The sequence below is a fragment of the Thermobia domestica genome, unplaced genomic scaffold (genome assembly GCF_964235325.1).
Source record: "Thermobia domestica unplaced genomic scaffold, izTheDome1.hap1.1 HAP1_SCAFFOLD_530, whole genome shotgun sequence".
NCBI classification, from domain to species: Eukaryota; Metazoa; Arthropoda; class Insecta; order Zygentoma; family Lepismatidae; genus Thermobia; species Thermobia domestica.
Genome location: NW_027656240.1, coordinates 53,161 through 69,435, shown reverse-complemented (window position 1 = coordinate 69,435; position 16,275 = coordinate 53,161). Strand labels below are relative to the sequence as shown.

Genomic DNA, 16,275 nt, shown 5'->3' with positions numbered 1-16,275 from the left:
ATTTATTTTTATTTATTTATATACAATTTCATACGTGGTTCGTGATAGTAAACTCGATAGGACACAGTGGCACTATGAACATCCGAATCACTCATCATTCGAACATTCAAATATTTATTCGAATATTAGTATATTCCAAGTAATGTTAACGACGTTAATATGCTTGCCTTTATAGTTAATAATGTCAATTCTTACTTAAAACATACTTCCTTAACAGGACATTGAAGAAAAGGTAGTTGCCAACGGCCATACCATGCTGAATATACCGGTTCTCGTCCGATCACCGAAGTCAAGCAGCATCGGGCCTGGTCAGTACTTGGATGGGTGACCGCCTGGGAACACCAGGTGCTGTTGGTATACTTTTTCTAATTTTGTTTTTCACAAAGACGAATATTCTCACATCGTTCACCACGATAATTTCGTAATCATGCATTACTTAAAACAATTAGCAACGCTTTCCACGCGCTGGTCTTTTTGAGTATTCACCGACAAACCTACGTAGCTACAATAACTCACTCGAAGCCATATGCATTCGCCAACGGCCATACCATGCTGAATATACCGGTTCTCGTCCGATCACCGAAGTCAAGCAGCATCGGGCCTGGTCAGTACTTGGATGGGTGACCGCCTGGGAACACCAGGTGCTGTTGGCATCTCTTTTTCAAATTTCATTATCCTTCAAGTACGAAAATACTAGAAACATTAATTTTATAGTACTTTCAAGAGATAATTTATCAACATTATTTCATAGCGATTAATCGAATTCTAAGCGTTATACCCACTATTTCTTACACTAACAGCCTGTTTATTTGCACGGCACATTAAAATAACCTGATTTCCGATCCGTGTGCACCTACTACTATACTTAACACGGAATGTATTACCACTTTTTAAAAGTAAATTATTATGACTAAGTGTAGATCTCCGGCGAGTAAATGCCTTTCGTATACAAGCACGACACATCTCCGCTATGTGCTTTACTTTTTTACTAACAGCATATAGAAATTGGATTTCAACGTGTTTCTACATAACAGAATGAAGCAAATTTCGTGATTTAACTCTTTCGAATAATGTGTTGGTCCTGACAAGGACCGTTTGAAATGAAAAATCTTGAAGAAGATTTTTACTTAGAGCTTGTGTACTTGGTAACAGCCTTCGTACCCTCACTTACAGCGTGCTTGGCAAGTTCACCAGGCAAAAGAAGGCGCACAGCTGTTTGGATTTCCCGGCTGGTGATAGTTGACCGCTTATTGTAATGGGCCAAACGAGAAGCTTCAGCAGCAATACGCTCGAAGATGTCATTAACAAAGCTGTTCATGATACTCATAGCTTTGCTAGATATGCCAGTGTCAGGATGCACTTGCTTCAAAACTTTGTAGATGTAAATGGCATAGCTCTCCTTCCTCCTCCTCTTCTTCTTCTTATCTCCCTTGGAGATATTCTTTTGGGCTTTACCAGCCTTCTTTGCAGCCTTTCCGCTAGTTTTTGGTGGCATGATGACTCACTCGTTCAGCAAAATTAGATGTGTCCGCCGATTTATCGACTTCATTTAAATTACAGTACGTGTTTCAATTCGCGCCAACTGCCTTGCTTTTCATTTGATGCACTCGGGTGCACGCTTGAAGTAGTAACAAAACTGACTTGATTCATGGGAGGCCGCAATTTTTCCTCTCATCTTATTACGAAAGAATATTGAACAATGTCTGGTCGCGGCAAAGGTGGAAAAGTCAAGGGAAAGAGCAAGTCCCGCTCCAGCAGGGCTGGCCTTCAATTCCCAGTAGGCAGAATCCATCGTCTTTTGCGAAAGGGTAACTATGCCGAACGAGTTGGTGCTGGCGCTCCCGTGTATTTGGCTGCAGTCATGGAATACCTGGCAGCTGAAGTTCTTGAGTTGGCAGGCAACGCTGCTCGTGACAACAAGAAGACTAGGATTATTCCACGTCATCTGCAGTTAGCTATCCGTAACGACGAGGAATTAAACAAGTTGTTGTCTGGAGTTACAATCGCTCAGGGTGGTGTTTTGCCCAACATTCAAGCTGTACTTCTGCCCAAGAAAACTGAGAAGAAGGCATAAATGTAAGACCTATATCTCATACAAATCGGCCCTTATGAGGGCCACAAACCCCTTTATAGAGGAGATTTACGATTGAAATGAATTGTTTTCGATATACAGACTCATCAAAAGTGTCTGAGATAGTTGCTTAGTTTCATTCGAAATTCTCGCTGCTATTCGATTAATTAGTATATGTGTAGTCGTCGATCGTAATTGAAGCCCATAGGAAGTCACACTAACTTTAGAATACTCCAAACAGCGATGTGCTTAGTTCCCACTACATTATTAATTATAAGATCATTACCTTTTGTATTGTCGCTAGCTACATTTTTTTGATATTTGCGTACATCGGGCTCATATTACCCAGAGGACAGGACAGTCGAGCCCAGATTCTCAGCAATGGAAGAAAACCTCATACCACATATTCTCATGTACTTCATGCTAGACAAAGGAATTTCCAACATTCTTAAAGCACTCATGTTTCTCTCTTGCGTTGGCTTGGCTGAAATTACTCTGTTCAATATGTTCTCGACATTTATTATTGTTCATTACTATGCCCCAATGACATCATGAACAGAGCGGATCAGAAAACTTTCCTAAATTTCTTTTGCAACATAGTAATGACATTAAATGCACACTTAAGTACGATTTATTCTTTGCAAGGTCGATATTCATATTTGTGTGATATGTGTTATATGTATATGGTTTGTAATACGCAACTACTCTTATTCTCTGATCTCAGAACTCATATTTGCTACTGTGCCCAACGAGCGAGCCTAGGTTTCTTGTAACTACTGCCTTTCTTTAGTAAATAATGTGAAGTATACAATGCATTAACCTACATCTCATATTTGTATTACTCTTTATTTTAGTAACCCGCTACGAAGTGTCATTAATTTACATGTAAATCACAATAGACACTACCGCAAAAGAAAGAAATCGAACCCAAGACCACGTAAACAAGATAAAGGACAAGATTCAGGTTTCTAACGCATTATTCGCCCCTCACAGCACAGTATAGAAGTTGTATAAGCCTCTATACGTACATCCTACTGTCAGAACAGAAATTCCGACTTGCGTTTCGCATCTCTCATGCTCGCTACTTCCAACAAATCGCCAATTTCCAACCAGAACCCCTTCTCCAGCATTAATACTGCTACATGATATGAATACGTATACATGAACGTACATAATGTAAAAAAAAACGTATGATTTTCTCAAATTAATCTCTCTACGTCTGTAATTTAGTGTGCATCAAAAGGCTTTAATGTAGTTACACGAATTCTTATAATCTAACAGAAAATCGCACAAAGTAAATCTTTCCCTTTATATAAATTTGTTGGCTCTGAAAAGAGCCGTTTATGCCAATTTTATATCCAAAATAGGAGGAACCCCAACTTAACCTCCGAAACCGTACAGGGTTCTTCCTTGCCTCTTCAAGGCATACACAACATCCATAGCTGTCACTGTCTTCCTCTTGGCGTGTTCTGTGTATGTAACAGCATCTCTGATTACGTTCTCCAGGAATACTTTCAATACTCCTCGGGTCTCTTCATAAATGAGACCAGAGATACGCTTCACACCACCACGGCGAGCAAGACGCCTAATAGCGGGTTTGGTGATACCCTGGATGTTGTCACGAAGAACTTTACGGTGGCGCTTGGCACCTCCTTTGCCAAGACCCTTGCCTCCTTTTCCACGTCCTGTCATTTCGATATGTTACTGCTTCGCTCACCACACACGAGAAATACAAGCCCAAGCAGCCCAAGACTCGTGGTTTTGTTCCTTCGATCATGCAGGGAAAGCACGGAGGAAAAACACAAAACGTGTCTAAGCCAATGAGAACTGTCCTTTTCGACTGACTTTATCCAATGAGAAATAGCTTGATTTAACGGTTTTGCTCTTTATATAACTTGACTTCATTCAGCGCGCAATTATTTGAAACAAGTCGTGACAGTTGCAATGGCACGTACCAAGCAGACAGCTAGGAAATCTACTGGAGGCAAAGCTCCTCGAAAGCAGCTTGCCACCAAAGCTGCAAGAAAGAGTGCTCCAGCTACCGGTGGAGTGAAAAAGCCCCATCGTTACAGGCCTGGTACTGTGGCTCTCCGAGAAATTCGTCGTTACCAGAAGAGCACTGAATTGCTCATCCGCAAGCTGCCCTTCCAACGACTCGTCCGAGAAATTGCACAAGATTTCAAGACAGATCTTCGCTTCCAAAGCTCAGCTGTCATGGCTTTACAGGAGGCAAGTGAAGCTTACCTTGTAGGGCTTTTCGAAGACACCAACTTGTGTGCTATTCACGCAAAGAGAGTCACAATCATGCCTAAGGACATTCAGCTTGCTCGCCGCATCCGTGGGGAACGTGCTTAAGTTTGAAGTTCTGGCACTGAGTTCAAAAACGGTCCTTTTTAGGACCAATACACTACTTAGAGATGCTGTTATCCTAACAAGGATCTTGTCCATACTTGTTATCTTTTTTTTTTAAATTCTCACGCCGTATGTTGCATAGTTAATACATCTACCTTCGTTTTCCTGTCGTTTCGTATATCATCCTATCTTTCAAGTATATTCTTTAGTTTTCCCCTATGTTTACCGATTGATTATCTTCGTTTTATGTGGTCAAGGGTTCGATTTTGCCATATGTTGCATAACTTAACTTCGATTCAACCACTGTTTGCCCTTCTCAACGTTATTAATCTGATAGAACTCGCAGGCGAAATATGTACTTCTTCCAAGGTAGCAAAAGTAATATTATTTTGTCAGAGGTCGCTGCTGTTGAATGCAAACGTTAAACTAAACTTTCTTTAAGTGTCTGTTTGTACTTAACATCAGTTCAATTGTACACCTACATTTCTGCTGGTGTTACTATTTTTCTTTATAGCAATATTACGAATTATAAGACGGTATCCGTGGTTATTAGCGTGTTCCCTTTTCCTAACACTTTCTCATTACACCAGTATTTCCATCATTCATTAGGCGTAATCACCCGTCTCCTTTATCATAAAAATCATAATAGTACGACGTTAAATTGAAACATAGTCTACTTCACTTTCACGAGTTGTAATAAGTTCGAACATTTCTTTCACCCCAGCCTTGAAAAGAGTTGATTTTAGTTTAGTGTCCCTTTCAGCAGCAAGGCTGTTTCAAACGTGGACCTACTTATTAACGTGCAATGCGAAACATTTGAGCTCCCACCGAGAATCGAACCCAGTCAGCCTGCAAAAGTTTTTCTAACAAATGCATTAAGTGCGTTTTCTGTACTGTTTCGCTACTTGAAGATAGGAACAAGGAAAAAGTAAGTGATCACAAATTGACATTACGTAATGTGTTCCCCATTTTTTTTTCGAGTACACCATTCTTGACACCCGTGAAAGCTTTCTTTCCCCACCCTCAATTCCCCTCTGTTATAAAGCACTTACATCAAGAAGTGCTTCGGTTAAAAAGAAAACTCAAAGTCCCTTGCGTGTATACTATACATTGCTATGAATGAACATGTGATAATGATAGGAAAAGCACAATTTTACTCTTCTCAAAGTATTTGATGGCTCTAAAAAGAGCCGTTTTAAAATGTCAGATGATTTACTGACACATTTACTTCTTCTTTGGTGCAGCCTTCTTAGCACTTTTCGGTTTTGCTGTAGCCTTCTTTGGCTTCGGGGCCTTTGGCTTCTTGGGAGTTTTTGCCTTCTTCACTTTAGATGGTGATTTCTTAGGTTTGGGAGCAGCAGCCTTTTTCTTTTCACCAGTCTTCTTGGGACGTTTAGCTGCTGGCTTTTTCGCAGGCTTCTTCTCCTTTGATGCTGATCGTTTCGCCTTGGTTGAAGATCCACCTTCAGGCTTCTCCTTCAGCGATGAAGCACTAAGCTTAAACGATCCAGATGCACCTTTTCCCTTGGTCTGAACCAAAGACCCAGAAGCAACTGCACTTCTCAAGTATTTCTTGATAAATGGAGCAAGCTTCTCGGCATCCACTTTGTAGTTCTGAGAGATGTATTTCTTAATAGCTTGCAGTGAACTTCCTCCCCTTTCCTTCAAATTCTTGATGGCGTTGTTCACCATTTCTGATGTTCTTGGATGAGAAGGTGTTGTTTTTGGTTTCTTAGGCTTTGCAGACTTCTTAGGAGAAGCCTGTGCCGGGGCTGCAGGTGCTGATGCCGTATCTGCCATTGCTTTCTGCAATAAACTCAACGATACTGAAGAATGAAATTTTCGCTAGCAGGCAGCGTTGAGTTTGGTTACGGAGCGCGGACCGGATAGAAAGCACTTGCTGAGGCGGGCTGAGGTAAACAGAAGTTCGTAGTTGCCACAACGATAAGTGTGTTTCCTTCTATTTTGATAAACGATTTTTTTCAGGTATTCAATGAATGCACCAGATCCTATTCTTCCTTACTGGCTAGAAGAAACTTTATTCCACATAACTCAAAAGGCATTTGTTTTTATTCGCTTTTCTATTTATGTTTCAGTCATTGCTAAGTCGGTCACACTACTTTTTCACCCTCCTTGTGCTTATAATTTTCATAATTTAACATGGAAATACTTATCAATAAATAATTATATTACCATGGTAATTAACTTCAATCCTTCCTGTGATTATACGCAAAGTACCATCTTCGTACTGCTTACTATAGTTCAATGAAGGGAATCTATAAAGTAACGCGTGTCGCACACATCTGCCTTGCAAACTCCCTGGCCTACTTCCAATGTATAGACTTTTATTTCAAATCCTGATTTAATTTCATAATTTTCTGTAGATTTTAACATTTTATTACCCAGCTTCTTAATACGAATGACAATCAAGCCTAAATATTTATTCCCTTTAACTTTATTTTTCTTTTTTATTTTGTGCCTTGTTTCATATTTGTTCTTACGTTAGCAATTAACGCACTTACCGTAGTTATGTATGAACAGGTTGTTTCTATATTTATTTTATTCCAAATAAATTAAATATATATACGGATTATTTTATGGTAGTTGATATTTTCTGTTGTTTCCTACGTGAATTGAGGAAACGCACGGACTTTCGCCTAATTCTTGTGCTACTTTCATATGTCTGTATCTGTCGAATGCTGTCGATCTGTCGAAATGTGTATTACTATCTGTCGATTCATCGAGTGAACTGAATTCGTTAACCATTTCACCAGGCGCGCATGCATTTTTTTTTCTTCTAAGGGATCCAAGCTTCGGGGGGCAAGGTTCCAATACTACAAGCCACTATGTCTATATACTATTATTCTGCATTCGAAAACACGATAAATATTCCACTTACTTTTTCACAAAAACATGATACAGACAGAGTACAGATGAAGTGTAAGATCAGATTTATATTGATGATACATCAATATTTTCCCTGTTAATAACTACATTTAATGAGAAAGTCTGCAAATGTATGTTCACTTAGGAACTTTTGCGAGGAGTCCGCACCCGGTGGACACCCCGTGAGTACGCCTCTGCACTTGACTATACTTCGAATTATACTGCAAACAGTTGTATTTTAGTTTCCCCGTTTAGTTCATCGATATCATTAACACAAAGAAAATAGATGTTATAGATGCGTATTCTCAGTTCTCGCTTTATATCCGGACGTCTGCAAAAATCTACTCCTTTTCTTTCTTTCACGCATCCACCAAACTAACAATGATTTGTATTATAATATTTGCGCATAAAATGTATATCTCATACCTTCCATGTTCTCAAGTATTCATAGACAAAAACGGTTATTTTCTGCGAACAAATTGTCCAAACACAGTGCAAATGTCATCTATAGATTGTCCTGGTTCCGTCTGCGTGTACATAACAATGCGTCATAATCATACATTGCACATTAAGGATATCAATTAATCTTCCCAAATTCCTAGATATGCCTGGCAAAAGTTCCGCGTGTTGTAAGGATATTACATTTGTACTACCGACAAGGTGGTATCTTCCAACATTGAAGTTCAATAAACCCCAAATGTGTCGGATATAGTATTTGATTTCTTGTCTCATTGTTTGCGTCAGAGATGTCTTCTCAAGTTAGGATTTACGATACATACAGGATGAGTTGTATATATTGTTGCTGCCAGCTCTATATTAATCCCATATTTGTAAACGAATAAAAACAGTATTCTAATTATAACAATGTGCTCACAATTAATTTTATTCTTAATTGTTATACGTATTGTTGATTAAAAATGAAAATGTTGCTAAGTGAATTTTATTAATATTTTCTGTTGCGTGATATAGGAAGTGAGTGAAATATTGGAGGAATATAGTGTGCGTAGCAGATGATGTGCAGTGGCTTTGGATCGCCTGTGATAAGGTAAGGCATTTGCTATTTTAATTAACGCATTTTATATACTGTAATCCTAATTATTTTTATGTGAATGTGCTTACTACTTGTGTATTCAGTGGGACCGATGTTTTAATATGTATGGTCAAGCAGTGTCGAGCCTGGTCAGTGTGTGGATAGGTGACCATTTTTTGTAAATCGATAACATTTAACTTTGTAAACACGGATGAAGTAGAAGTATATTTATTTTATTTTTTACCTCAAATATGTAGGACACTTCTCCTTTGTACATCAATTATTATTATTAGTTCAACTTGTTTACAAGTTAAATGAAAAGAATAGTCGTTATCGTGTGATGATTGTGCTCATTAGGCTAAAGAAGACTCGTGATAAGAAAGAAAAGAAGAACGGTGCTCAAGTTTCGTCACAGCATATTCTCAAAAATTTACAGGCAAAATTCAGTGTTCTGCATGAAAAGGCATATTTGTACGAAAAAAAAAAAAATTCTGCAGACGACAGAATTAAATAAAGTAATACACATGTATTTTAGAGTTACTGGTGTAAAATCATTACAAGTGCTTTGCCAGGTGGCCAATAAAAAGCACGAATACTATTTAAGGGAGCCAAAACAGGAGAAAGCTGGGGGCCTGAGCGATAGCAAGAATGTGCGTCCAAAGTGAACAGGAGCGAAGGCGACGCGGGTATACGTATAAGCAAGGGTAGTGGAAACCAGTTAGTTTTCGAGTTTCAATAGCACTTGTCATGCATCCATACTAGTAGCGCCCCGCTTGTAAACATTAAGTACACTATGCAAGAATACACCGCCGGTGGAAAATAGTACCTAATACAGTTATCTTTCATATATACTGACTTATTTTACAGTAGTAACCCAACACTAGTAAACGTAAAATAAAAGTGTATAACTTTATATTTAATTCTATCGCCTGGCTTAGTTTTTCACCTGTAAGATGTACTTATTTAGAGCAAGTTTCTTAACTAGCAAATTAAACCGAGAACCACAGCAACCATATATATATTCTTATGATGTACTTTTCTTTGAGTGGTGTTCTCTGTCTATTGAATAACATTTTCTCAGTTTAATGCTAGCAAAAAACAAAACAAAATCAAAGTGTTTCTATATAAATTTAGTTCACCGTGTTGTAATATCACATGGAATTGAAAAACGAATAGTCGAACCTCTGCTATCTCGATCAAACTTCTCAGGATGATATACTGACTTACCGCAGAAGTTCGACTGAATACGTTTCTCAGTTCCATGGGAGAACCTGGAGAAGCAAAAGCCTGCGCAACGGAAAATACTAAATAAACTTGTAGAGCAGGTCAAGATGTATCATCATGCCAAGTTTCATTCAGATCAGAGAAGTTTGGCTGCAGCCATTTTCATTACAAAGCACAAAATGGATGGTCCCTAACCTCGAGAATCTTCACAATTGTCGACGAGTTGAACTGCACTCATCTGATCAAAATCAAACTTAAAATGACAGTTCACTTTCAACTGTTAAATAATATGATATGCAGGCTTCTGCTTTCCTAGTTACAGTCTATCCACTGTGGTATGCATATTAGTACAAATGTGAGAGTGCATATTTATTAAAGATTTGCTTCAAAAAGCGATGAAAGACATAGGCATTGCCGCGGGCGGTGATAACAAGATGCCGGAAAACGAACAAGCAGAAAGAATATGGGCTGAAGAAGTGTAAACGACGACGCGGCGGCCCGTAAAGGTGTTGCCGTCCTATTAAATGAATAATATCAAAAGAAAGAAAAAAAAAGTAAAAAATTTCGCGCTCGTAATCAAGACAGAAAGCAACTAAAGGAAATCTTTGTTTTACGTCCCACGTTATGCCGCGGCTAAAAGAGGCGCTGATTATGAGAAATGATTGAAATGGTGGTGGAATGAAGAAAGTGGGAGGAAACGGGAGAACCCCGCGGTAACCCACCGCACATAGTTTTTGTCCACCATAAAGTTAACTTGGCGGGGGCTCAAGACAGAAAGACGGTTGGAAAAACAAATAAACGATGTTGCATCCCGTAAAAATGTTCGCGACCTATGAAATCAATATTTTTTCTTAAAGAAAAAAAAGAATTAAAAAGAGAAAAAAAGGTCAAAATTTCGCGCTCGCTTCGCTCGCGATCAGCAGAGAAAAGAGGACGTGACGCACCCCTAAAAGTGTTGGCGACCGATTGAATAAATATTGTGGGTAAAAAAAAAAAAAAAAAAAAAAAAAAAAAGTCAAAAATTTCGCGCTCGCTTCGCTCGCGATCAGCACAGAAAGAAGGACGTGACGCGCCCCTAAAGGTGTTGGCAACCGATTCAATACATATTGTCGGTAAAAAAAAAAAAAAAAAAAAAAAAAAAAAAAAAAAAAAACGCTCGCTTCGCTCGCGATCGACATGAAAAAGGCAACGACGTGACGCCCCGTAAAATTGTCGGCGACCTATTCAATCAATATATTCGGTTGAAAAACAAAGTCAAAAGTTTCCCAATCGCTTCCCTCCCGATCGACATAAAAAAAAAGGCAACCCCTTCACCTCTCCTTATGCATTCATCAGTAAACATACAACCATAGATCACAATACCACTCACATCACCTATCAGTTCTCCACGTCCATCAAGATCCAATCATCGCCCTGGCCCTTTATGATGATACACAACATTACATGTTATTGTGTGCATTGCCCCGCGTTACAATACATGACCAAAAAAAAGAGAAAAAGAGCTGCACTGCCTTCAGTGTAGACATGTTCGTATTCGTAGAAAATGATTTTAGGTACACGATAGTACAGTAATCTATCTTCACATGCTTCAGATGTGAACGATACCTACACATGAAGAGGGCTCCCGAGGTTTCCTTTTCCAATAGGATGGAGCTCCACCACACTTGCAGAATGACGAGAAGTTATGTTAATAAATATATCCCAGAGTGTTTCGTAACTCGCCCTTGGTCCTAATGATGAAGCGTTCTTCAGATGGCCCCGATGTCTCCACACATGATACTATGCGACTTCTTTTCACGAGGCTCTCAAAGATCACGTTTGTGTCCTAACATTCTCTGCAGATATGACACAGCTGCGATAGCGGATCACAGAAGCCTTTCCTCTCCTTACAAGAGACGTGTTCATTCGAGTATGTGAGTAATTCGACTATCGATTAAATATCTCCCGTGTCACGATAGTAGTCACTTTCAATTCTTCTAACGAAGGTAAGAAAAAATGCTATACAAACTTCCTTTCGGTATATAAAGGATTAGGGGCCCAGAGAATATTTTCTTTCAAGAGGATACATTCTTTTTCGAACACCCTGTATATAGATCCTCTAATTATAACTGCAAACAAAATGTTGATTTTGCAATTGCTTCCATGAGAGAATATTCTGTGCACTTTCTTTCTGAAGGGCCGGGCCTAAACGTTTTCCTTAATCATTAAATTTAGTAGTTATCTACAATTACATAGTTTTCCATTGTTCTCAAAATAAAGATTTTTCTCTATGAATTGTTGAATGTTGCTAGGGATATTGAAGTAATTCTTTTTAGTGTTTTTTTCTTTACAATAATGTACTGAACGCCTGCATTAAGGAAGTTCGTGTGTCCATCTTGCAAAATGTTTCGTCTTTTTTCATGCCCACTAAGGTAAATATTCATTTTGCTCTTTTCTCTGTATGCAAACCACATTTCTTAAAGGCAACATTTTCATACAAATGTAGTACTAAAAACTTCTAATTGGCAACATCTGGGCTGCGAAGAGGAAAAAGAAAGAAATCTCGTACGTATTCGCGCGCAATTCGGAATTAGCCAATGAAAAGCACAAAAGCGGCCACCATCTCTCTCTCTTTCTTATTAACGGTTTTGTACTTTCTGCAGTTCTATCAGTGCTGCTAACCTCTTACTATATCATTGAATATGTATGTTTAGATATATATATATATATATATATATTTTTTTTTTTACAAAAAATCATACTACTACGGAATAATATTAAATGCCTTTAAACCCTCATTTCTGTTTGCACTTTCTGTTACACTACCTTCCCCGAACTTCTTTCAAGTTATTAAGTGCAGAACGGGGAGTTATACATATTTACTTGCGCTTTGACAATATCTGCACATTGTGTAATAATAGGAGACGTATAAAATAAAACTATATACTAATACGTATATATATATATATATATATATATATATATATATATATATATATACAGTACACATTCCACTATCCGAGGCTTTCCTTTTCTTTTCTTGCTGACGATAAATTACGCTTTTAGAAATGTTGTCTGAAAACAATAAGAATATGTGCAAAAAATACAATCAGAGGTAGAGGTCTTTAACAGGAAATAAGCAAGGGAGTTGAAAAATTTTTTATGCATGTAAAAAATATAGACATGAACCAACTTGTGAAATAAAAAGACCAGAAAACTACTCTTTCTAAATTATGTGTAAACTTTTTACCGAAAACGAAAGTTGCACGAAAGACTTTTTGTCCGTTTTTTGGCCTCCGGTGCTTGGGGTCCCTGATTCAATCCCAGCTCGTGCCGTGTGAACTTTGTCGTGCATAAAGACCGTGCTCATGGGTTTTCTCGGGTTTCTCCCGTTTCCTCCCACTTTCTTCATTCAGTACTCATCATCACCGTCTCCTTTAGCGTAACCGGTATAAGTATGCGACGTAAATCTAAATATTTCATTTCATTTCCCTTTTCTGCTCATACTGCTGATTATGCGCGATTATGCCAACATCCAACTCCGCGGATAATCGTGCGATTACTGTATATACAACTAATACAGATACAACTAATTATATTATCAGTTACAGTATCGGTTTTTATTTACTAATTTGCCTCACTTTATTTGCATCCCTGCAGTAAATAATTCTTATCGATAATAGTTAAAATGTATATTACATTTTAGTGCTTCACGACTGAATGATCATCTGCCTTACGTTATCTCGCAGCTGAAGAGAATGCTACACTGAAAACTACCTTGCGTTATAAAGGGTAAGTGAAACATATCTTAAAAATATCTTTCATACATTTCATTGTGTACATTAAAGAATGTAAGTTTGCCTTTTTCCTGTAATCAATACTTAATAAAGGATTTATTTTTATTTATTTATATACAATTTCATACGTGGTTCGTGATAGTAAACTCGATAGGACACAGTGGCACTATGAACATCCGAATCACTCATCATTCGAACATTCAAATATTTATTCGAATATTAGTATATTCCAAGTAATGTTAACGACGTTAATATGCTTGCCTTTATAGTTAATAATGTCAATTCTTACTTAAAACATACTTCCTTAACAGGACATTGAAGAAAAGGTAGTTGCCAACGGCCATACCATGCTGAATATACCGGTTCTCGTCCGATCACCGAAGTCAAGCAGCATCGGGCCTGGTCAGTACTTGGATGGGTGACCGCCTGGGAACACCAGGTGCTGTTGGTATACTTTTTCTAATTTTGTTTTTCACAAAGACGAATATTCTCACATCGTTCACCACGATAATTTCGTAATCATGCATTACTTAAAACAATTAGCAACGCTTTCCACGCGCTGGTCTTTTTGAGTATTCACCGACAAACCTACGTAGCTACAATAACTCACTCGAAGCCATATGCATTCGCCAACGGCCATACCATGCTGAATATACCGGTTCTCGTCCGATCACCGAAGTCAAGCAGCATCGGGCCTGGTCAGTACTTGGATGGGTGACCGCCTGGGAACACCAGGTGCTGTTGGCATCTCTTTTTCAAATTTCATTATCCTTCAAGTACGAAAATACTAGAAACATTAATTTTATAGTACTTTCAAGAGATAATTTATCAACATTATTTCATAGCGATTAATCGATATTCTAAGCGTTATACCCACTATTTCTTACACTAACAGCCTGTTTATTTGCACGGCACATTAAAATAACCTGATTTCCGATCCGTGTGCACCTACTACTATACTTAACACGGAATGTATTACCACTTTTTAAAAGTAAATTATTATGACTAAGTGTAGATCTCCGGCGAGTAAATGCCTTTCGTATACAAGCACGACACATCTCCGCTATGTGCTTTACTTTTTTACTAACAGCATATAGAAATTGGATTTCAACGTGTTTCTACATAACAGAATGAAGCAAATTTCGTGATTTAACTCTTTCGAATAATGTGTTGGTCCTGACAAGGACCGTTTGAAATGAAAAATCTTGAAGAAGATTTTTACTTAGAGCTTGTGTACTTGGTAACAGCCTTCGTACCCTCACTTACAGCGTGCTTGGCAAGTTCACCAGGCAAAAGAAGGCGCACAGCTGTTTGGATTTCCCGGCTGGTGATAGTTGACCGCTTATTGTAATGGGCCAAACGAGAAGCTTCAGCAGCAATACGCTCGAAGATGTCATTAACAAAGCTGTTCATGATACTCATAGCTTTGCTAGATATGCCAGTGTCAGGATGCACTTGCTTCAAAACTTTGTAGATGTAAATGGCATAGCTCTCCTTCCTCCTCCTCTTCTTCTTCTTATCTCCCTTGGAGATATTCTTTTGGGCTTTACCAGCCTTCTTTGCAGCCTTTCCGCTAGTTTTTGGTGGCATGATGACTCACTCGTTCAGCAAAATTAGATGTGTCCGCCGATTTATCGACTTCATTTAAATTACAGTACGTGTTTCAATTCGCGCCAACTGCCTTGCTTTTCATTTGATGCACTCGGGTGCACGCTTGAAGTAGTAACAAAACTGACTTGATTCATCCAGGGGAAAACCAACAAGACCGCTTCTTCAGAAACCACGCCGACTCCCACGACACAACCAACCACGAAGCCCACCAAGCCCTTTTCCAGTACAGATGACCGGACCACCTGGCCTTCTCTTCCAACGAAAGATACATCTCCTTCAGCATCCGAAGACACTGCTGCCAATTCCTTAAAGGACCTTCTTCAACTCTTAAAGGACTTTGAACTCTTCAAATTACTCCCTCTCCTCAAGAAGTATATGCCGAAACTGAAAGAAGAACAAGACCTGTTCAGCAAGCTGTCAATCTTCATTGACATGCTTAGTGAATTCTTCAATTAATCACGTTCTTTCCATACATTCAGGACCACACCCTTATGAGGGCCACTCCAGGCCGCCTCATTGGTCATCGCTGCTGCCAATCAAGACTCGTCTCAGCTTCCAGCGCTAAAACTCTCTCAACAGCAACGACCGGACTCACAGCTCCCCAGGCATCATACAGGACTTCTACCAGAATCCACATTCCCTGGCGATCAGCGACAGTGGCTGATTTGGTCATCACTTCACATGCCGTCACTTCAAATGGATTATCATCTCATATAAGAGGCAGGGGCTTATAGCCCGGAACTCCAACTCGACCAATTTGTCAAGATAACCTGTGGAACCTGTGGAGGCCGCAATTTTTCCTCTCATCTTATTACGAAAGAATATTGAACAATGTCTGGTCGCGGCAAAGGTGGAAAAGTCAAGGGAAAGAGCAAGTCCCGCTCCAGCAGGGCTGGCCTTCAATTCCCAGTAGGCAGAATCCATCGTCTTTTGCGAAAGGGTAACTATGCCGAACGAGTTGGTGCTGGCGCTCCCGTGTATTTGGCTGCAGTCATGGAATACCTGGCAGCTGAAGTTCTTGAGTTGGCAGGCAACGCTGCTCGTGACAACAAGAAGACTAGGATTATTCCACGTCATCTGCAGTTAGCTATCCGTAACGACGAGGAATTAAACAAGTTGTTGTCTGGAGTTACAATCGCTCAGGGTGGTGTTTTGCCCAACATTCAAGCTGTACTTCTGCCCAAGAAAACTGAGAAGAAGGCATAAATGTAAGACCTATATCTCATACAAATCGGCCCTTATGAGGGCCACAAACCCCTTTATAGAGGAGATTTACGATTGAAATGAATTGTTTTCGATATACAGACTCATCAAAAGTGTCTGAG

At 39.1% G+C, this 16,275-nt stretch overlaps 4 non-coding genes across 4 annotated transcripts; all 4 read left to right on the top strand.

The window, feature by feature from the left end:
* The first annotated feature begins 238 nt into the window (after positions 1-238).
* LOC145677012 (5S ribosomal RNA) lies at positions 239-357 on the top strand. Its single transcript, XR_014129584.1, has one exon. It is a non-coding gene; the product is annotated as a 5S ribosomal RNA (ribosomal RNA).
* A 177-nt stretch (positions 358-534) lies between these two features.
* Positions 535-653, top strand: LOC145677018 (5S ribosomal RNA). Its single transcript, XR_014129589.1, has one exon. It is a non-coding gene; the product is annotated as a 5S ribosomal RNA (ribosomal RNA).
* A 13,018-nt stretch (positions 654-13,671) lies between these two features.
* LOC145677011 (5S ribosomal RNA) lies at positions 13,672-13,790 on the top strand. The gene has a single exon (XR_014129583.1). It is a non-coding gene; the product is annotated as a 5S ribosomal RNA (ribosomal RNA).
* Positions 13,791-13,967: 177 nt separating this feature from the next.
* On the top strand, positions 13,968-14,086 carry LOC145677016 (5S ribosomal RNA). The gene has a single exon (XR_014129588.1). It is a non-coding gene; the product is annotated as a 5S ribosomal RNA (ribosomal RNA).
* The last annotated feature ends 2,189 nt before the right edge of the window (positions 14,087-16,275 follow it).